Raw genomic sequence first — 22,908 nt, 5'->3', positions numbered from 1 at the left:
TGTGCATTATAACTTACATTACAATTACAAATACACCAAACATTTAGTAACAGGTATAATATTGATAAAATTGCATTTACTTTTGTCAAGACATTTCACATTGTTCATATTTTTTCAGGTTATTCACATTTTTTGTAAAAGGATAGTTTGTTAATGTAAACATTTTCATGTAATTTTACTTTTTTTTTTTACACTAAAACAAAGATAAAATCTGCAGTTGTCATTATTTATAGGTTATTATGACAGTATTTTTCTGGTCTGACCCAGCTGAGATCTAATTGGTTTTTATGTGTATGTATGGAACCTGAAATAAAATGATTTTTACACTATTGACTGTTAATTTCTTCAGTGTAATTTTTGCATTTCACAGTTTCATCCTACGGGCCAGATTGGACCCTTTGGCGGGCCGGATTTGGCCCCCGGGCCACATGTTTGACACCTGTAGTTTGTTGAATGGTTGTACTGCAAACTATCTGGTTCTTAGCAAAATTTTAAAAAACATAGATTTAGAAGTGTTAGGTAATTTATCTTGTTTTAAGAGTTAATTTCTTATTTTAAGTGTTCATACACAGACATGCTAATTTCTAGATTTAACAATCTTAATTCAAGAAATCTTGTCAAGTGAAATTATCTTGCTGCATGGACAGATATTTGACTTGTTTTGTGTACCATTTTCTTCAGAGTTAGTGTTTTTATCTTGTTTTTAGACACCCCTTTTTTGGTCATCAGAAAAAATTCTTCAAAATACTATTCATCCATCCTCTGAACCACTTTATCCTTGAAATGGTTGCGCTGTTGCTAGAGCCTATCCCAGCTACCTATGGACGAAGGCGGGGTACACCCTGGACGTGTCACCAGTTCATCACAGAGCTGACATACAGAGATGAACAACCAATCACTCTCACATTCATACCTATGGGAAATTTTAGCTTTTTGACTGATAGCAATTAACCTATCAGTGCATGTCTTTGGATGGAAGCCAGAGTACCCAGAGGGAAGCCATGCAAACATGGGAAGAATATGCAAATTCTGCACTGAAATGCTGAAAATCCAGGGAATTGAACCCAGGACCTTCTTGCTGGGAGGTGACAGCGCTAACCACTGCATCACCGCATTACCCCATATATGACTATATTTACCTCCGCCAAGGAGGTTATGTTTTTGCCAGGGTTTGTTTGTCTGTCTGTTTGTTTGTTTGTCTGTCCGTTAGTGTGCAACATAACTCAAAAAGTTATGGACAGATTTTGATGAAATTTTCAGGGTTTGTTGGAAATGGGATAAGGAAGAAATGATTAAATTTTGGTGGTGATTGGGAGGGGGGGGGGCCCACGGGGGGGGGGGGGGGGGGGGGCGCAGACCAGAAAATTTCATCAAAATCTGTCCATAACTTTTTGAGTTATGTTGCACACTAACAGTCAGACAAACAAACAGACAGACAAACAAACCCTGGCAAAAACATAACCTCCTTGGCGTGGGGGGGGCCACTGATCAGCCTTGGTGGAGGTCTGCGCTCTCCGAGTGCTTCTAGTTAATTTTGTTATCTTAGTCTTCTAATATCCCCTTACCAACAACGTGACTAATACTGGTTTTGGGTTTTTGCTCTTTTTGGAGTTTAACTTACAAACCGTCTGCTTGTCATCGGACTACAGTCACCTTTGTGTACAGCTCCTCAGTACCACTACTGCTTTGATTTCATATCTGTGCTGAAGCTCTGGTTTTTCTTCTTCTTTGGTTTACACAGATCTGATGTTACACCTTGAAATTTGGTGATCGCAAAGCTTGTTGGTCTAAGTACCACCCACCCCCAGCCCCTGATCTAAGTGTATCTAGGTTCAAGACCAACAAAGTGTGAATATTGGAATGAGATTTTCCAGATGACATGTTTTTTTCTGGTTACTGAAATACAAAGAATTGTCTTCAAACCAGCCCTCAAACTACTACCTTGTTGGAGACTGATTATAGTAGTATAGTATAGTATAGTATAGTATAGTATAGTATAGTATAGTATAGTATAGTATCGTATCGTATCGTATCGTATCGTATCGTATAGTATAGTCTTGTATCGTATAGTTGTAACATTTCTGTATGTTCTGTCATCAATAGCCTCTGTGTTACTAGGGTTAGCAGAACTACAACATAATAAGCAGACTTCATCTATTTGTTGGTCTGATCCACTAAAAATGCTTTAAAGTTGATCTTGTGTCTGTAGCTAGAAACTAACATTTTACTGCAGAATAATAAGAGTGAAAACTTTGTAGGTCAGTTTATACTGTTACACATTAATGATAGTAAAAATCTGGTAATGGGAGAATTCAGTATTTTTAAGAAATACAGTATATATGTATATAAGATTAAGCTAAACTGGGTATTTAGAATATTTATGACAGTGCGGTTGTCCATTAAATGTGAAAATAGGAAGTAGGCTACTTGATAATAAGGTTATAATTTGACATTTATTTTCATTTTTATCTTATTTCAAACATCATGAATGTTTCTAAAAACAGAAAATGGGTAACACAGAGCCTGAAGGTGGTTGTAAATCCAGTAAGTCTTGTTAGAATGAAAGAAAAAAATAAAAACAAAACAGAATCTAAAAAACTAGTTAGAATTACGGTCTTCTTAGGAGGTTCAACTGTGGATTAGACACATTAACATTACATTAATTATATTTTTAGTCAAGTTGAAGAGGAACTTACGATGGTCACGAGAGCTTAAGTTGATTGGATTCAACACATGGTGATAATGGAATGATTATGGATCTGCAGTAAGGACCACAGAGGAAACTAACATGAAATAATAACAACAATGAGTTCATAAAAATAGAAGACAACCAAAAAGCAGAGGCAGGTTCTACTGCAGAGACCTCCGTTACCTTACAGTACCCAGGTGGCCCCTCTGACTCCAGGATGGCGAGGCATCATCAGGGCGCTCTGCCGATTTAATAAACTGTGCATGTCCTCTACAACACTATAGATGAGGTTATCACATCTAATATGAACACTGAGGGTTTCCTCATTTGATTCCAACACACTTTGATAGGAACAGCATCTGTTCTATTAGTTCGATATTCATGGCTGCAGCTCGCTGGGCCTCGGCCCGTCTGTCATCTCAGTACAACGGCAGATCAAAGCGTCGGGTGTCTGCAGGCCAGGGAGGCGGAGCTCGCTCTTGCTTTATAAGAACATGGTGTCATCTGTGCTCTGTTTCTTGTTAGCTTGCTTTAGATCCTGACTGATACGGAGATGTTTTACGCAATCTATCACTCACATACATGCAAGCAGACACACGCGTGCACGTCAAATTGATGGTCATGCTTTGTTCTTGAGTTGCAGCCTCTGGCCAATGCTCAGAACAAAGGAGATCAGGACAGTGTCTTCTCTCTGAGTGGGGCTATTCTGGTGTCAACATGGGATTTGTCTGTTTTCTTGTTTGGGTCTTGTGGCTCAGCTGGGTGTGATCTTAGAGGGATAATCGTCTTGTTGATGATATCAGGGAGCGTCTGTAAGGCTGTTGAGTTTACAGCAAGTATTTCTCAATCACAGCTTAATCATATACTGAAGCGGCTGTCAGATGAATGGGCATGGTACATGGAGTGGGGAGCTGATGGTAGTTGATCTGAGGTGCGGCATTAATATTCACAAAGCATACAGAGCACGGTTCTAGTGGTTGGTTCCTTTCACCTTTGCTGTAATGGGAGAAACATGGAGACTATCCCACAGTTTGGACACCAGACTAACAATGAGGGTTTTTTTCAGTTTTTTTTTTTTTTTTTTTTCAGTTTTTTTTTTTTTCTGTCAGCTCCCTCAGATCTAAACACTGCTCTTCCCACAGAACTCAGACTCGCTAATTCAGCACCGTCTACTTCTCCTAATAAACTTATACAGACTTATTTTTATATAATTACCTTTTGATCTTGCCAAATTTTAACCTTGTGTTCTTTCCCATGCATTTTTTAGACTCTAGTTTCATTTTCTGAAGTTTCTTTTCTTTTGATCATGTTTTCTATATTTATATTTCTGTTGTGTTTTGTCTTTTATTCATTTTTTTCATTATTTCTTTCTAGACTTTTTGTTTTCACTTTTACTGTCCGTTTGCCAGAGTTGCGGTTCAGTTTGTTGATTTGTTTTCCCTTTTTTTTTCATCTTTCCTACAACACATTTCATCCAGTGTGTCACATTCAGTATAACTGAACTTGCCATTGTCGCCATTTTTTGTTAAAATATGGTGTAAAGGGTATTTTCTCATATGGACGCAGCACAAAGCTTCTCTTCCAAGAGAAAATAAAGAGATAAATCAAAGGAAAAGACAAGTAGGCAGCCTTGGAGTCTTTGTTTAATCATTTAGCGTTTGCAGTGACGTCTGAAGTAAATATCGTGTCGGTCTCCTTAACCTTCTTCTTTTCCTCCATGAGGTACATTGAACGTCCAAAGCATCAAGTGGTTTTGATGAACTAAAACAACGCCTCTAACATCTTCTCCCTTTGCACTTTCTTTCGACTCTTTGTTCATCATTAAGAAACTAACTGAACTGTGCTGCGCCACAGTCTGTCATGAGTTCTATCAGTCAGATAACAGGCTGGAGACAGACCTATGAGTTTGAACTTCCCCTGCTGACAAAACAGATTCTTAGTACGAGATAGAATAAATGCTGGAGACAGCACGGCCTTGTATTGACAGAGTAAACAGCTAGCGTTGCACCAAGCGTTCAGACAGAAATATCCCAATAGCTCGGGCTCTTGGCATCTTGTCTTGTCTGCGTGCAGAAACCCAAGTGACCGAAGGAGGACATGGATTTAGTTGTTTACTGTGTGCTCACAATTTAGAGATAGCGTGCTTTTTATTCCATATCAGAGGTAACATGTGGTGTTTGAACAGGTACATACTGGAGAAATAAAGACCAGCATTAAGTGTGTGATAACCCAGTTGGTGACCAGAAATACAAGCTGGGAGATAAAGCCACCTTTTATATATGTGAAGCTGAGTTTCCATGATGTGCAGTGTGGTGCAAGTTCCAAACTGTAATCCATTACAGATTACATGTTACTGTTATTCAAAAGTAATTCCTTACCTTACAATATTACTGTCTCAGAACTGTAATGCGTGACATGACTCCTGTATTACTTTTGAGTTATATACAGAACCTCATCATAAATGGCACGTGCGCAGTAACCCCCCCCCCCCCCCCCCCCCCCCAAAAAAAAAAAAAAATCAAATAATAGCACTACACCCCCCCCCCCCCCCCCCCCCCCCCCCCCCCCGATTGAGGGTATGCAGATACATCATTTCCCCTCTAAATCAGACTGAGTGGCAAAAACCAACCTGCTCAACATGACAGAGTATAGCAGTAAACACAGCCAGACCGGGAAAATGTGAAATATGAAATTAACCCTTTCATGCATACTGGTCACTCCAGTGGACATCTATTCTACAGCTGTTCTCTTGTACATTCATGGATTTTGTTGTTCTTTTCATTGTTTTATGTTTTTTTTTTTTTGTTTTTTTTACACATATCTTTATTAAAGTTTTAAGACACTACATATCTTTTCTGACATGAATTGGTAACATTATGTAGATCTCTCCTGAGGATAAACCCCCAGAATCACAAGACCTTTCTATAGTTTTCACACAATTTATCAGTAAATACATGTTTCTGTGTGTCAAAAATTAAACATGTGGTGTCCAGCTGAGTGGACATTTTTGCAACTTCATGAAAAATAGGTTCATTTTTTTTTTTTTTTTTCATTATTATTTTTTGTATGTATTTTCAATTTTTTTTTTTTTTAATTATTTTTATTTTATTTATTCTTTTTAAATTTATTTTTCAGAAGAAAATTTTCAATCGCATTGTTTTTTTCATGCCTAGAGAGGAATAAAAACACTCAGGAAAAAAATTTGATTAAGGTTCTCATAATTCGTGCATGAAAGGGTTAAATTCAGGACAACTGGCCTCTACATGGATCCATACAAGCTACCAAAGAACAAGTGGTCCACGAGCATTGACATGTGGCCTGAAATCCAGACATCATATCCAGGGTGTAGGGGATCATCGCTATTTTTACCTGAAACAAATATACATGGTTTCATCATTACTGACAACCCGGGTCCAAAACTAGGCCCCAGAACCAGCTGATCCACAGTGCATTTACAGTAGACCGTGTACTGACCCCAGTGGGTATATGCATGATCTACTGGGACTGAGGAGATTTAAGTCTAGTTCATATCAACCACTTTATATGGAGCTGGGCCAGAGCTGGACTGTTTCAGTAGAAGATCCGTTTCACGAAGCAGTATGTGTTTTGGCCCGATGTGCGTTTGGACACTGGGACGGATCTGCTGAGCGGTTTCGGGCCGAGTCGGTCAGCGATTCTGTTCCAGATCCGTCCCAATATCTCTTCGCTATCTGGGAGAGCTTCAACTACTGTGTACAAGCGGGGTACGACTTTATTCTTGTAAATTATATTTTTCCCACCTGTTTTTAAATTACAACATTATTCTTGTAATATTATGGCTTTATTGTCGGAATATGACGACTTTAATCTCATAAACGAGTTAAATTTTTGTAAAATTATGAGGGTTTTTTTTTTTATAACTATGACTTTATCCTCATAACATTGTGATTCTTTTTGTATTCGACTTTATTATCATAAAATTATGGGTTTTATATCGATATTTTATGACTTCAAACTCGTAGTGACAAGTGTTTTATTTTCTTATGTGGCCCTAATACGCTGTCGTAGCTTTATTCTCCAGTTCCCCCGTATTTGAAAAAAAAATAGGACCAGTGGCGCTGTAGCTTACTGGCCAAATGAAAGACTTTGGGAAATGTATCCAGATGCCATTTATTATCACCCAGTTCTGTGTATTTATTATATTACAGAAAATGCCCATGTTTTGGTTATATTCCAATCAGATCTGTAAAAATTCAAATTCCAACTTGATATCATTGATACTTTCTGATTCAATCCACTTCCTATCTCTTATAATGGGAAGATTTTTCAAAGTCGCACCAAATCCAGAATCCAGAATCCGGATCGAAATAATTTCAATACCTGGTGTTGACATCATCATACAGAAGCTGTATACCAAGTTTGAAGTCAAGCAGAACTGTAGTTTCGGAGAAGAAGACGATTGAAATGTTTTCCCCATAAGAGCCCATGTTAAATTTTCCGTAAGTTCCCAGATCCAGAAGAAGATCCTGATCCGCATGTGGACATTATGTTTTGGTCATCTCCCCATCAGGGCTGGACTGTAGAAATTTACACTTGATATCATTTATATTTACTGAGTTATTGCATCGATCCACTTCCTATCTCTTAAAATGGGGAAATTTTTCAAAGTCGCACCAAATTCAGAATCAGATCCGGATCCAAATAATTTCACTAACTTTTGTTGACATGATCATACAGAAGCTGTATACCAAGTTTGAAGTCAATCGGAACTGTAGTTTCGGAGAAGAAGACGATTGAAATTTTTGTAACGGACGACGGACGACAGACGACAGACTACGCATGACGACAATAGCTTACAACCTGTCGGCCGGTAAGCTAACTAGGTTAGCCTCAGTTTAAGTTAGTTTACAAATCATGTAGGAGCACAAGGTTTATAATCACAAAATGAAGACAAAAACCATAAAAGCTCTGATCATGAAACCAAGAGCTTTACTAAGAAGTAACGTTAGCCAAAACAATACGTCATTTAAGGTCTGATTTGACCCAAAAATACAACATAAATTAATGTTAGCTGACACCAAACGGGATCCACAAATCTAGGTTTGGTTTCCTGGATTTGAGGATCCATCTACGTCTCTTTTCTTTGTCTTTTGGTGTCTGTAAAACGATAGCTCCGACTGCTTTTCAAACCTGTTCATACGATCAATCTCACAACAGCTCTTCCTCATTTTTTATTGAATATTGTTCTTCAGTTTAGACAGTATTGAAGCCAACGCTGTCACTCATCTCCCTCTTTCTGCCACTCAGTGAGCGTAACCATGGTGACTTCCACTTGCGGTGACATCATGTGCATACCCTCTATACAAGAGATAGGAGAGCCTTGGGACGCATAATTTTGCACCCCTAAGTACATGCGAACGGATAGCTCATTAAGTAATGCTACGGTCTGCAAACATTTTACATGCAATTGATTCTAACTAGTCATAGAAACGTTAGCTTCCCTTGTCATTGCTGATCACAGGGATCATGCTAACTAGCTTCTGTAAAGCAGGGTCAGGGTTAGTAATGAGCATACGTCCATGTGGCCAGTGTACCATCTTCTGCCATCTTCACCCATTGGCTGAACACCAACAGGAAATAGAACTTTCCTGCTGCATTTTTGATTCCTTAAGGCCTCCCAGTTTTGCTTTTTTTTTTTTTTTTTTTCATTTGGGCAATTAAATTATGGGCGAAAAGTGTGTAACACAAGCGCTATTGAACATGTACCACATAAAATATTCTGTAGAATTAATTAGTAATGCCCTATACTACTGCATTACAGCAAAAAGTAATCTGTTACTTGGTCAAAACACAGTAATTTCCCATCAGAGAGTGAACTTTAATTGATTGCCATTCCAACATTTATTTCAATATAAAGTAGCTCCTTGTTTTGGATAATCCCTTATAGTCCAACTAAAGCAAAAATGAATTTAAAAGTAAAAATGTGGGTCATTTAGCAACACTAATCTGTCAAATTGTCTCTAAAATGTCCCGTCAGAGAGATTTCGAATACCATGTTTTGACCCTACTGTAATGCATTACTTTTATAATACATTACTTCCCACACTGGTGACATCAGAATGACATCCTGTACATTTGCCTGTGGGTGTTAATACAGTACAAACACCACCACAGTGAAAATGTCAAGGCAGCGACAGCTTAGCATTCCTTTGTCATTTCTACATTCATGTTGAGGTGACTGGTGCTCTCATTCCGTGTTTCCCCCTCAACCCTCATCCCACTTCTATCTCCCCAACCCTCCCCTTCTTCATCTGTCCATTCGCCCTTGACTGTTGGGCAATACACCATCTGCCAGCGGACATTGCACATGGACTGAGGACATTAGCCGTTATGTAACTGCGCTCCTGCTTCTCCTCCTCCATTACTTCCTCCTGTTGAAGAGCAGCTCAGCAGTGTGTCCCAGTAGCTGTGAGGTGTGACCTCTGAGGCCTCCGGTGATGACACCCGCTGGGACTCCACACATCAAACAGGGATTTGAGGAGCTGCTCACCTCATACCCTGCACAATTATTAAATATAGACCAAATGTAAAGCAGAACTCCACATATATCAGTTTAGACACACCTTGGCCAAAAGCTTCTGATTATTTCATTTTATTTATTTTGATGACATGAACTTTGATATTAATAGTGTTTTGTTTTGTTTTTTTTTTTCAAACAACTTTTCCAAAATACTCACTTTTCAATGTCAGCTATTTTTTCTTTTATTTCACTCTCAGAGAGGTTTATTGTGTCTTTAAATAACTGATAACTGATCACACAGGCATGGACTTGTTTGGGAAGGAGACCTGTCGACTTCTAGAAATGAAATTGGTGCAATAGGTTCAAAGCATCCAAGGACTGTAGACAAGGAACTGATAAAGGTGTTGTGGGTAATTGTTCCAAAATTATCTCCATCTACATTAAAGAGAGTGTCATTATATTGTCATAACCTGAAAGGCTATTCCCACAGGACTAAGTTTCTACTCCAGAGCCTGCATGAAAATAAGATGAACGCTTGCAAATGAGCACTATAACAAAGATCTTACCTTGTTTAGCCAGAGTCATTAATGTTACGTATGGAGAAAGAACTCAAAGACTTTTAACTTCTAAAAGCACCAGCTTTTACGGTTGTTTATATCCAAGAGCACCTCCTATATCTGATAGAATCATGAAGGAGAACTGTGGAGATATTTTCAAGCTTTACCCTTCAAACATCAATCTGGAAGCTAAAGCAAGGGTACAAATGGATTTTTGAGCGGGACAGCATTGGCAGACAGTGGGCATAATGCAGTGGTTCCCAGTTGGTTTTTTGGCTCATGACCCACTTTAACATCACAAATCTCTGGCGACCCCAGACATTCAAAACAGAGACATTTTGCTAAAATTAATTTAATTTTGATCATGTAATAGTTTGCTATACTATGTTGGAAATAAACATTAATTTTAGATGATATTTAGTCTATATAATGTACAGGGTGGGGAAGCAAAATTTACAATGAATATTTAGTTGTTTTTTCTCAGCAGGCACTACGTCAATTGTTTTGAAACCAAACATATATTGATGTCATAATCATACCTAACACTATTATCCATACCTTTTCAGAAACTTTTGCCCATATGAGTAATCAGGAAAGCAAACGTCAAAGAGTGTGTGATTTGCTGAATGCACTCGTCACACCAAAGGAGATTTCAAAAATAGTTGGAGTGTCCATAAAGACTGTTTATAATGGAAAGAAGAGAATGACTATGAGCAAAACTATCACGAGAAAGTCTGGAAGATACTATTAAAGAAGAATGGGAGAAGTTGCCACCCGAATATTTGAGGAACACTTGCACAAGTTTCAGGAAGCGTGTGAAGGCAGTTATTGAGAAAGAAGGAGGACACATAGAATAAAAACATTTTCTATTATGTAAATTTTCTTGTGGCAAATAAATTCTCATGACTTTCAATAAACTAATTGGTCATACACTGTCTTTCAGTCCCTGCCTCAAAATATTGTAAATTTTGCTTCCCCACCCTGTATATTATTATGGACAGATGCAGAAAAGCCAGGTGTAGATTACTGCACAAAGTGAGAATTTGATTTTCCTTGGTCAGGATATGTACAGTCAGTCCAGCTTGGATTTACAAGACTGACAATTACTACTGAACAAACAAGAACTCGAACTATGAATAATGAAAGAGCTGCAGCATCTGAAATCGACCACAATGAACATTTGAAAGATAAACAGAACCACAGTGCTTCAGTTTCAGCTTCAGTTTGTCATGTATTGATTGCCTCTCTCAAGTCACCGTATATTTTTTATTAGTAAGTTTTTTAGTTTCTTTTTTTTTTATCAATTCCTAGAAATTTCAAGCGACCCCAAGTAGGGTCCCGACCCCACGGTTGGAAAACACTGGCATAATGTGACTTAACTTATTTTGAAGATGTCCCTTACAAAGTCCTGACCCAACTGAAGATATGTTCTGTTCCAGGTGATCCAATAACCTTATCTCTAAGAAGCAAAATTCCTGCAGAACATTGTAGGAAATTATACTAAACGTTTGATTAGAGCTACACAAGGCGATGCTACTAAACATGAGCAAAGTTACTGTAAAATGTCTAAGCTGAAAAATAAACATCCTCTGTACAATTATTTCAAAACTTCACATCACATTAAAATCAAGCAGTTGGAATGAATGAAACTGAAATGAAAAGCTCGGAAATGTGAATATCTGAGGATGAGCGTAAACTTCTGACTTGGATGGCAGGTAATGTCAAACCCTGAGATGCAGACAAAAGCTTCAGTAAGAGCAGAAAGGTTTAGGTTTTGTTTTGTGGTAACTACTTTATCACAATTTACCACCCACATTCCCTGAAGTTTGTTTGAGAAATGCTGATTTGTGTTTAATGTACAAAGTGTTCAAATAGAGAGTGTTGCACTGATGTGTGACAGCTTGGCCCATTACACAACCCATGCCACGGGCAGCTCTGTTCATGTAAAACACGTCACAATCCTTCTTATAAAACATCCCCAGCCCCAATTAGCCGACAGACCAAACTAGTGATGGACCTGGTGGGCCATTTAAGATCTTAAGAGCAGATATTTCCAACAGGATTTTGTTGGGACTAAAATAGAGCTGAAAGGAGATTAAATGTTGAATTTACAATCAGTAGGAGGCCACAAAAACAAAAAAACAAAAAACAAAAAAAACAAACACATATCCAAATGAAATGCAAATGTTGCTGTGTGTGTGGATGTGTAATTAGGCTCTTGTTTGCTAATGATACTCATTCATTTTCATGAAAAGATGTGTTTCTAACATTAGAGAAGATTTTTGCAAATCATAATTACAGGATTTGGATAATAAGCAAGAGAAATGCTCTATTCTAACACTGCTCTTGTGAGTTTGTCCTCAAATCCCCTGTTTAATATTCTTCATGTGCATACTGGGCCAGAACAAGCGAAAGTGAATATCATTGTCAAAAATTAAAGTTTCACCTATTAATTTCTCAAATAGGCTCATTTCTTAGCTTAAGAACTCTATTTTATGAAACTGTTTACAAAATGTCAGTATCACTTGTAGAAAAAAAAGATATAAAGATATTACCAATATAAAATGAAACCTAAAAAGGACTCAAATACAGTATGTACATGCACTTTTAACTTCAATAATAATATTTTTTGTTGCTTGTATAAATGATATTTTAAGGCTGTGAATCTGTAGGAACTAATTATTCAACAGTACAAGAATATAGAAAGGTTATGTACAATCAAATTATTTGTTAAATATGCTCTGCTATTACCTGTATATATCACTTCAGTTGTAATATGTATGTCAAATAAAAGTTTATAAGCATATTTGTAGTGTTTTAGTTCCAGCAAATTCTTTTATTCTTACTATTGAACAAAGGTACAAACTGCTGTCCCCGTGTCACAACATATGTGTGTTCATAAAAATTTATCATTTTAACATTTTATCCAATATTGATCCCACTTGTATTTTAACATCATAGCTAAAGCCCTATGTTTCATTTAGTATCAATTTCTTATGAGAACAGCATGTTTTGTACATTTGTGTAAAGTGAAAAAAAAAAGATATTGATTTTGAGTCCCTGTGTCACGCAGGAGTAATTTTTGAATTATTTGGAATTATTTGTGTAAATTGTAACATGTGTCATGCGAAAGTACCTACTGAGACCTATTCATACATGTATTAAACGTGGAAATAAGTTATTTAGTTTTCAACACAGAGCTTATTGAACATGAAATGAGTCCCTGTGTCACCGTTTCATCTGGCCCTACTGTGTTGTGTTCATGTACACCACTTTAATGAACCTTTTAGTTCCTCCGTGCTGTCACCAGTGCACACAGCAGTCGAACAGTACGTACTCAGTGTGTCTGTTCATTTGTGTGTGCACATATGTGTTTATTTGTGTGAGTCTGTCTGTGCTCCGCAGTCATTATTGAACTAAAGGATACTGCTGAAGTCAACTCCCATTTTATACACTCAGGACATTGCACACACTCCCTCACAACCACACACACACACACACACACACATAAATAAGAACTCTCTCTTGTACACACAGAGTTATACACACAGATATAAGACTTGTCACATCCTGAGCTCTGACGCTCGGTGACATGCCCCATTAATAGGAGGGCCAATTCAATTTCTGCCTTCCCTCTGTGGCGGCTTATAGTGACAGCCATGCATCAGGCTCGTGAGCCACCAACCAGGGGTTTTATGTCCCATAAAAAACCCTCTGCGCTGCCTTCGCTCCCTGGTAAGTTTGTCCATAGGCTGATATGAACAGATTGGATTTTTACAAACGTAACAAATTTAGTGTCTTTTTTCAGCAGCAGGAGTCCAGTTTTATCGGCTTCCCCAGTCATGCAGTTAGACTTTGTGAGGTGGACACAGCTGTACACATACACTTCAGATCTGGGCTCTGCCAGATGTTTGAGTATTTGTATTTGAGACCTTAAAACAAAATGAGCACAGCTGGGAAAATATTTGGAAGTTAAATCTTTATGAACCCACTGTCTTGAATGTTAACAGTAGTGGAGGCTATTACCATGTTCATGTGTTTGTATATGGGCTTTGTGTGTTTACACTTCACTGCATACACTAGCCATAAATCCCACTTTTTCCCCATTTATCTCTCAGATGTTACTTTCCACCAACTCTCACTGTTCAACTTCTCTAGCTCAGAGGCAGGCGAGCAGACTTCGTTTTTATTCCGGACAGGGCCGGTTAAGCCTCGCTTCCATGTGACCGACTTGAGTGACATGGCCGTTAATCTAAGTGTAATGCTGAGAAAATCAGAAAGTCAATAAAACTCCAGCAACGACTTTTTAAAGGAGTCAGAGTGAGAGAGAGAGAGAGAGATGTCATTTCACTTTAATTGAGACTGCCACACACTGAATCCTTCAGCAGGAAACACTTAATAGGAGGCTCCCAGTTTATCTCTGTGCTTGACTGAATGAGCCGGATACTCTGGGAGTTAGCTCCATCTTTATTGTTACTGACACAGTGCAAATAGGGAGGACTCAGTCAAGATTAAGTAAGAGAGCTTCATTTTTCCGACAGTTTCACAGGGTTTGTGTTAAGTACTTTTATTTTGGAGGAATCTGTGAAAGCTTAAATCCAGGGTGTCAAACTCATTTTAGTTCAGGGCCCACATTCAGCTAAATTTGATCTCAAGCAGGCCAGACCAGTAAAAAAATAACATAATAATATATAAATAATGACAACTACAAATTTTTGTCTTTGTTTTAGGGTAAAGAAAAAAAAGCATTAAATTATGAAAATACTTACTTTTAAAAACTATCCAAACAAAAAACATGTGAATAACCTGAAAAAAATGAAATTTCTTGAGAAAAATGAATGCAATTTTAACAATATTCTGCCTCAACTTATCATTTCTACATGTGCATTATGGATCGGATCTACAAAGTCAGTCAACACTTAGTAAAAGGCAGAAAATAGTTCAAATTGTGCTTAATTTTCTTTAGACATTTCAGGTTGTTCATATTTGTTCAGGTTATTCACATTTTATTGTCACAGGATAGTTTGTAAATGTAAATATTTTCATAATTAAATGTTATTTTTTGCACTAAAACAAAGAAACAAATTTGAAGTTGTTAATTCAAGATTTTTTGCTAAATTTAAGATTTTGTTTTTTTACTTAGTTGAAGATTTTTATTTTTATTTTTTTGCTTAATTCAACATTTTTTTCCTTAATTCGAGCTAATTTTTTTTTTTTTTTTTTTTTTTGCTTAATTCAATTCAAGACTGTGGAATTTTTGACTTGACAAAAACATCCCAAGGGCCGGACTGGACCCTTTGGCGGGCCACATTTGGCCCCCAGGCCACATGTTTGACACCCCAGGCTTCAATGACTTATATTGCCTAATGCAAGTTAACAGAGAGCAGATTTTTTTCCTTGTTTGTCTTTGCAAGAGATGTGTTAACACTTTAACCCCTGAGACATCATTTTAGATAAATGTGCTGCTGTGTAGAAGTGTCATAAAAGCTGCTGTGAGTCTGCGCTTGTGTTCATTTTCTTCACTGATTTTGTTTTACTGTGTGTTTTAGGGTCAAAACAGGGTGGAATAACAAAAAAGACAAAAAGAGGAATTGAAGTTTTACAGGTTTTTGCTAAAATATGCACTCAGAATGTACATCAATAAGAGATTTAGGATGTTGAACATGAATTGTGAACTGGAACACACTTAACAATAACAAGTATTTGAATTTTAGCTCAGTAGTTTTTGTTTTGGGGTTCTTTTTTTCTAAATCAGTCCAGCTGCTTTTTGGCACCGGGTTGAACTCCAAAAAGCAGTTACATGGTCAAAACGCAGTAAAAACATGGTAAAAAAAAATGAACAAAAAAAAGGGGGAAAATAACGACAACACTGCAAACAGCAGTAAAAACCAAAAATGACAAGGAAAACAGTGTTAAAAAAAAAGGTCTATTTTTATAGCGAGTCGGTCTCATTCACTGCTCTGTGTTTTTTCCTATTGAGCAAACAGTTGAATTTTTATGAAGACTTAAAATAAATCCTACATTCAGAACACTCACCACAGACACGTCAGAGGTTAAAGGGTTACGTAAGAAGTGATGACTGTGGAAGTCAAACTTACACCGCCTGGCCAAATAAAGTCTCCACTTGGATCTACGTGAAGCAAATAGATAATAGTCATGAATTAGATGATTACTGCTACGATGACAGTATTTCAACCGCTACAATTTTTTTTTTTTACGGATTTCTTAAACAACCATCAATTTGATAGAGAACTTAAAGATTGGACTGTGTTAAAATGGTAAAAGGTCGTGTGATAAGTCCCGATTGACCCTGTTCCAAAGTGATGGATGCATCAGAGTGTGAAGAGAGGAGGATGAAGTGATTACCCATCATGCCTAGTGCCTACAGTATGAGCCTGTGGGGGCAGTGTTATGATCTGAGGTCACTTCAGTTGGTCAATAATGTTATGTATTTAAAAAATTACACAAATAAATGTTTTGACATTGCTTAAGCCTATTGAAACAATGCAAATGTGTGTATGATATAATCAAAGCTAAAGGTGATCCGTTCAGCTTTTTGTGGAACTGTGTTTTTGGCCAGGCTGTGTATAAAATTATATGCAGTGGTCTCATTGTTTTTGAAACTAAACAAACCATGAACCGTGCATTTAGGCTGTTCTTTTGACAAAAAATGCTGAAATATTTCCTCTAAATATAAATCAGTGATGCCATTCATTACTGTGAGTGATCAGATCTGACAGAATAAAAGAGAAAATGACAGAATCAAATATGAGTAGAAGAAAAAGAAGAGTAAACTGTTGTGACAGATATAAACCTGAACAAAAATGAAGAAAATTGTTCCTTAAAATTGGGACATGTGTCATTCACTTTCACAAGCAGCGCTGTCACCGCCTGTATGGACTGAAAATCCTCCTGTAGGAAAAGTGAATTAATAACGTCCCTGACAGCTGGTATAGATATATTGTGATTTGCTATGTTACCTAAGCCAGCGGTGTCAGGGCTCCATTTTTTCACTAACCCATATGTCACCTTGATGTGTGACAAAATGTAATTTCCGGCAGCCGTGCATGTGTCATCGAATGTAACACACAAGGTCATTGTCAGCAGCCCTGTTGTTGTTCCATACATGGAGAGTCTTTATGAAGCCTAGAAAATGTCGACTTAGAAGAAGGAAGCTGTCGGCACTTTATATAATTCAAGTATTAGGTGGATGTATCCGCCTACATGAGTGGCTGGAGACCGTCCTCTGATGTATCTACCCAGTGGTGTAGTGGTCCCTAGAAAAGTGGGTATAATCTCAGTTTTTACCCCTGTTAAGGAGGTTATGTTTTTGTCGGCGTCTGTCTGTCTGTCTGTCCGTGTGCAAGATAACTCAAAAAGTCATGGACGGATTTCAATGAAAATTTCAGGAAATGTTGATACTGGCACAAGGAACAAGTGGTTAAATGTTGGTGGTGATTCGGGGGGTGGGGGGCACGGATCTGCCTTGGCGGAGGTCTGCGCTCTCTGAGTGCTTTTCTAGTTGCCTTTGTTTTTGTTTGTTTGTTTGTTTGTTTGTTACCTCCACCAAGGAGGTTATGTTTTTGCCGACGTTGGTTTGTCTGTCTGTTTGTCTGTGTGCAAGATAACTCAAAAAGTTATGGAGGAATTTGGATGAAAATTTCAGGAAATGTTGATACTGGCACAAGGAACAAATGATTAAATTTTAGTGATGATCAGGGGTGGGGTGGGGAGCCACTGATCTGCCTTGGCGGAGTTCTGCCCTCTCCGAGTGCTTTGCTTTTCTGGTTAGCTTACCAGCCGACAGGTCATAAGCTATTGTCGTCATGCGGCGTCCGGCAGCGTCGTCTGTCGTCCGTTACAAAACTTTCAATCGTCTTCTTCTCTGAAACTACAATTCCGATTGACTTCAAACTTGGTATACAGCTTCTTTATGATGATGTCAACAAAAGTTAGTGAAATTATTTAGATCTGGATCTGATTCTGGATTTGGTGCGACTTTGAAAAATTTCCCCATTATAAGAGATAGGAAGTGGATCGATGCAATAACTCAGTAAATATAAATGATATCAAGCTGAAATTTCTACAGTCCAGCCCTGATGGGGAGATGACCAAAACATAATGACCACATGCTGATCAGGATCTTCTTCTGGATCCGGGAACTTATGAAAAATTTAACATGGGTTCTTATGGGGAAAAAATTTCAGTCGTCTTCTTCTCCGAAACTACAGTTCTGATTGACTTCAAACTTGGTATACAGCTTCTGTATGATGATGTCAACACAAGGTATTGAAATTATTTCGATCTGGATCTGATTCTGGATTTGGTGCCACTTTGAAAAATTTCCCCATTATAAGAGATTGGAAGTGAATTGATCCAATAAATCAGTAAGTATCAATGATATCAAGTTGGAATTTGAATTTTTTACAGATCTGATTGGAATATGACCAAAACATGGGCTATTTCTGTAATATAATAAATACACAGGACTGGGTGATAATAAATGGCATCTGGATACATTTCCCAAAGCTTTTAATTTGGCTGGTAAGCTACAGGGCCATTGGTCCTATTTTATTTTATTTTTTTAAATATTTAGTTTACTCAAAAATCCGTCAGTAGTATTTGCTCAGTATTATAAAATTATTATGACTCGATCAGGAGCAGTTTGTAGGTCTTACTGGTCACAAAAGCAGCTGCATGAATGTAAATGTATTCAACATGAGGAAATCCTAGGATAACATTAGCTTATCCACACAGTTGAACTATTGGTGACATAATCTCTTCTCCTCTAAATGTGCAGTCCTATGGTCAGTAGTTTAAAACAGAGACTCATTCTGAAACCACCTTAAAACTTACCTGAGAATTATGTATTCCATGAAAGTAGGCTCTCTTGGCCAGCGCAAGTTAGCAATATTTTCCTCGGCATGACCCGCCCCACTCTGCCTCTGATTGGCTCATCAGTCCTCATGCCTAAAGTTAACCAGTCTAATCAGTGACGGTACCAAGTACTTGCCAATTAGAGGCAGAGTAGGGCGGGTCATGGCTTCACCATCCTAGGAGAAAAAATAGGCAATTTAGCTCAGATACTACTGAATGGTGAGCATCAATGGGAATTTGGAAGTGGGTATACGCAATGCTGACTGAAAAATAAATAGGTATACTCCGTAAACCGCTGTATACCCTGGACTGCACCACTGTATCTACCCCGCTGCTTCTACATTTCAGTCTTAAATATCCAGTCATTTAATACCATACAGATAATATCAAATGAAACATAAACACAATGTATCCTAATAAACACTATTTAATAGTTGGATAAATACATGTATATAAATACATTTAGAAAATACATGAATATATCTTTTAACCTATAAAGACCCAAACCTCCACTGGTGACCAAAACCATCTACTGATATAAACTGTTTAATAACTTCCAATTAGGGGTGTTAGAAATTATTAGTTTTGCAATATATTGTGGTATTTCATTTCATAATACTTTATCGATATTAAAATGTACTGTATAGATATTTTTAGGTATTTATTCAAATGCAGAAATGGCGGAGGGTCATTTTTGTTTTTGTTTTCTTTATTATATATATGTTATTTATTATTATTTAACACTGTTTTGTTAAATAATAGTTATTTGAAGCATCCTTAAAGGCACTTTTTACTGTCTGAGAGGTAGATGTGAGTTCCTTTGGAAACTAGGAGAATTAGAAAAATTTTGTGATATAGTATTAGATCCTGGTCTGATCAAATAAAAATGTGTTTAGTATTTGTACATATTTCTGGTGTAATTCAATTCTTCCAGGAAATAATCTTTAAAAAGAAAAAAAGAAGCAAACAAAAAAATTGCATTTTTATCATGATATATCGTGATATATCATATCATGATCCTAGTATTGTGATTTGTATCATATTACCAGATTCTTGCCAATACACAGTCCTACTTCTGATCCACTTATCTTATTAATAAATGTAAATAATTGTTGTAAAATGCCGTTTATCGTTTTTTCATGGTCATCAGATAAGACCCATTTGGACGTTCTGAGGCTCCATAGTGAATGTGGAAACACCGTCATCTTCTACAACAGTGATTCACCAGTAAAACCCATAGAGTTGGATCAATGACAGTGGATGGAGACACTTTTTTTATGTTCAGTTATTGATATTTTTGCTGAAAAAGTTACTTTTTCTTCAGTTTTCTCTCTTTCTGATATAATAACCCTCAACTTTACTCTGAGCTTTTATGAACATCTACATGATCAGTGAATTAAATATAGAAAAATACCTGATTTACACTGAAAAAACACAAAATAAGGAAGATATTATTACAATCAATGGCGATAAATCACTTAGGAAAGGTTAAATATAGAGAAAACTTCATTAGGGAACTGGCACAAAAGTAGTACTGGGTTTTTATTGGTTAAAGAATGAGAGGAATTGTTTTAATTTGTTTTATAGGTAGTTTTATTTGAGGACTAGCAGGCTAATTTTTCCCAGTTTTGTCTCATATTTTTTCAGGTATTATGAAAAAGCTTTGGTTTTATAGAAGTTGAAAAAATACAATGAAAGAATCAAAGTGTGATTCACAAAACCATTATTATTAAAGGCAAAACCATTTCTACCATGAACATATCCAGAATGTAAGATTAAGAGAGATTTAAGAGGATGTACTGACAGAAATGGAAGATTATGTTTTTAATTGTGTTTTTTTTATTGTACAATCATGCAAAAATATGCATCATGTTTTTTATTACCACAGAATGACATGTTTACGTCTATAGAGGGAGAGGGTTGCCATGTTTCTATAGTGGTTCAGAACTGATTGCTCTTGATTTTCTGTCATTTGACTCATAGTGTCCAGTATTAAAGTACAGGGCAAAGTCAAGGGATTACAATAATTACCATAATCTACATCAAACTTATATTTTTGGGTAGGTAATTACTTATATTTTCAGGAAAATGTATTTTGAAATAGGAAAAAAATTGTGAGAAAAAATTTGAGGAGTTTTATGAGTGTGACACAAAGTGTTTGCAAAGTGACAGTTTTCTGCCGTCATTCTGGGTTCATTTTATAAACTCTGATAAATAAACTAAATTTATTCCAAATACATTGATATTTGACTATTATATTATTTATGTCATATTCTAAACACACAGTGTTTAAAATTAATAAATGCATATATCCATGCAAAATACATTTGAATATAATATTAATATTATTTGTATGTTGTAAATATTGTAAAAAAAAAAAAAAAAAAAAAAAAGTCTATGATATTTATAATTGAAATAAAACATGTTTAATTTACTTATATTATTATATTTTTTACTTAATTTACTTACTTATATTTACTTTTGTTGTCCATCTGTGACGCTGCCATTTGTCAAAACTCTTGCTATTTAGGTATGATAATTTTTTTTTTTCCTCTAACCAATTGTTAAGTTGTAAAATAGAAGGTTTAAGGTATACACTGAATACATTTTAGGATGAAAATGTCAAAGGAACTTCAGTTTTGAGAACGTTGTAATTCTTGCAAAAAATGGGCGTTAGTTATTTGTCCATCCATGACACAGTAGTTTTTGATATTTTTCATTTAAAAATATTTGAAACAAAATTTTGCCTTTCAAGTATGTTTAAGATAGCATTTAGATCTTTCCAGTTATGTGAAATATTTGTCTTAAATTTGTCTGGTTCAGCAGTTATGAATCCAAAAGTAGTGGACTGTCCATCCGTGACGCCCTACAGTACTGTCACCTACTGTGTTTGAGTTTGGACCAGAGTTCATCTGTTAACCAAAAAACCCCTAACAGTTCAAACAAACACTATCTCTAGATGATCTTAGACTGTGAGAGATCTTAATTTGCCATTTGACCTACTCTTCAGAGGAATTGTATAGATTATATCATTTTTAAAAATCAATAACAGTGCTGCTTAGTCTTTTCTACTCAGCTAAATGGCTCCTTTACCAGTTTAAACACAGTATTTGTTGCATTAATGTCTGCATAAAGTAGGTCGCTGGGCTAGTGAGTTTATTTCAGTCCGTTTATTGCCAAACTTGTGTGTGTGTGTGTGTGTGTGTGTGTCTGCACTCAAGTGTCCAGGCTTTGTCCACGTTGATTTGCAGAGTTTGTATAATGTTGTTTTGAATAACGGCAAAGAATTACTGTAATTTTATCAGCGACGGGTCTAACTTCTAAACTCTGACATTCAGTTATTGTGCTTTGTACAGTCACTTGAGCAAAAACATTTTTGATCCATCATAAAACTCCAGCTGGGAAAAAATAGGCCACAACAGGTACTTAATGGAAAAACTGCAGCTATATATACAGTACAGTACATATATACATATATACGTATGGATTTATGTTATTTACTTCAACCCATAAAGACCCAAACAGCCACAAGTGACCAAAACCATCTACTGATCTAAAATGTTTAATACCAATTGATCCACTAATCCTATCAATACATGTAAATAATTGTTGTAAAATGCTGTTTATCGTCTTTTCATGGTCATCAGATCCAGTCCATTTGGACGTTCAGAGGCTCCGTAGGGAACATGGAAACACCGTCATCTTCTACAACATTGATTCACCAGTAAACCCCATGGAGTTGGCTCAATGACAGTGGATAGACACACTTGTTTTATGCTCGGTTATTGATATATTTATTGAAAATATCACTTTTTCTTCGTTTTCTTCTGTTTCTGATTTAATAACCTTTGAATTTACTCCAACCTTTAAAGAACATCAACTTGAGCAATGGATTAAATATAGGAAAATACCTGATTTACACTGAAAAAATGTTAAACACAGAGGATAATATTATCATAAACGGTGATAAATCACTTAAGAAAAGTTAAATATAGAGGAAAAATTCATTTGGGAACTGTCACAAAAGTAACTGTGGGTCTTTATGGGTTAATATTATTACCTCCGCCAGGAGGTATTGTGATCGCTTTTGCTTTGTGTGCGTGCGTGCATGTTTGTTTGTTTGTTAGTTAGCCAGATAACTCAAAAAGTTATGGACAGATTTTCATGAAATTTTCAGGAAATGTTAATACTGGCACAAGGAAGGAATGATTAAATTTTGGTGGTGATTGGGGGGGGCAGATCTGTCCTAGCGGAGGTCTGCGCTCTCTGAGTGCTTTTCTTGTGTT

The 22,908-nt window shown here is 36.6% G+C and overlaps 1 protein-coding gene across 1 annotated transcript in view; it reads left to right on the top strand.

Moving 5' to 3' along the window:
* Window positions 1-22,908, top strand: part of hcn2b (hyperpolarization activated cyclic nucleotide-gated potassium channel 2b) — an 86,171-nt gene that overhangs the window by 30,094 nt on the left and 33,169 nt on the right. The gene's annotated exons all lie outside the window — the stretch shown is intronic.

The sequence above is a fragment of the Sphaeramia orbicularis genome, chromosome 4 (genome assembly GCF_902148855.1).
Source record: "Sphaeramia orbicularis chromosome 4, fSphaOr1.1, whole genome shotgun sequence".
Classification (NCBI taxonomy): Eukaryota; Metazoa; Chordata; class Actinopteri; order Kurtiformes; family Apogonidae; genus Sphaeramia; species Sphaeramia orbicularis.
Note: the sequence above shows the minus strand (reverse complement) of the source record. Positions and strands in the feature narration are given on the sequence as shown.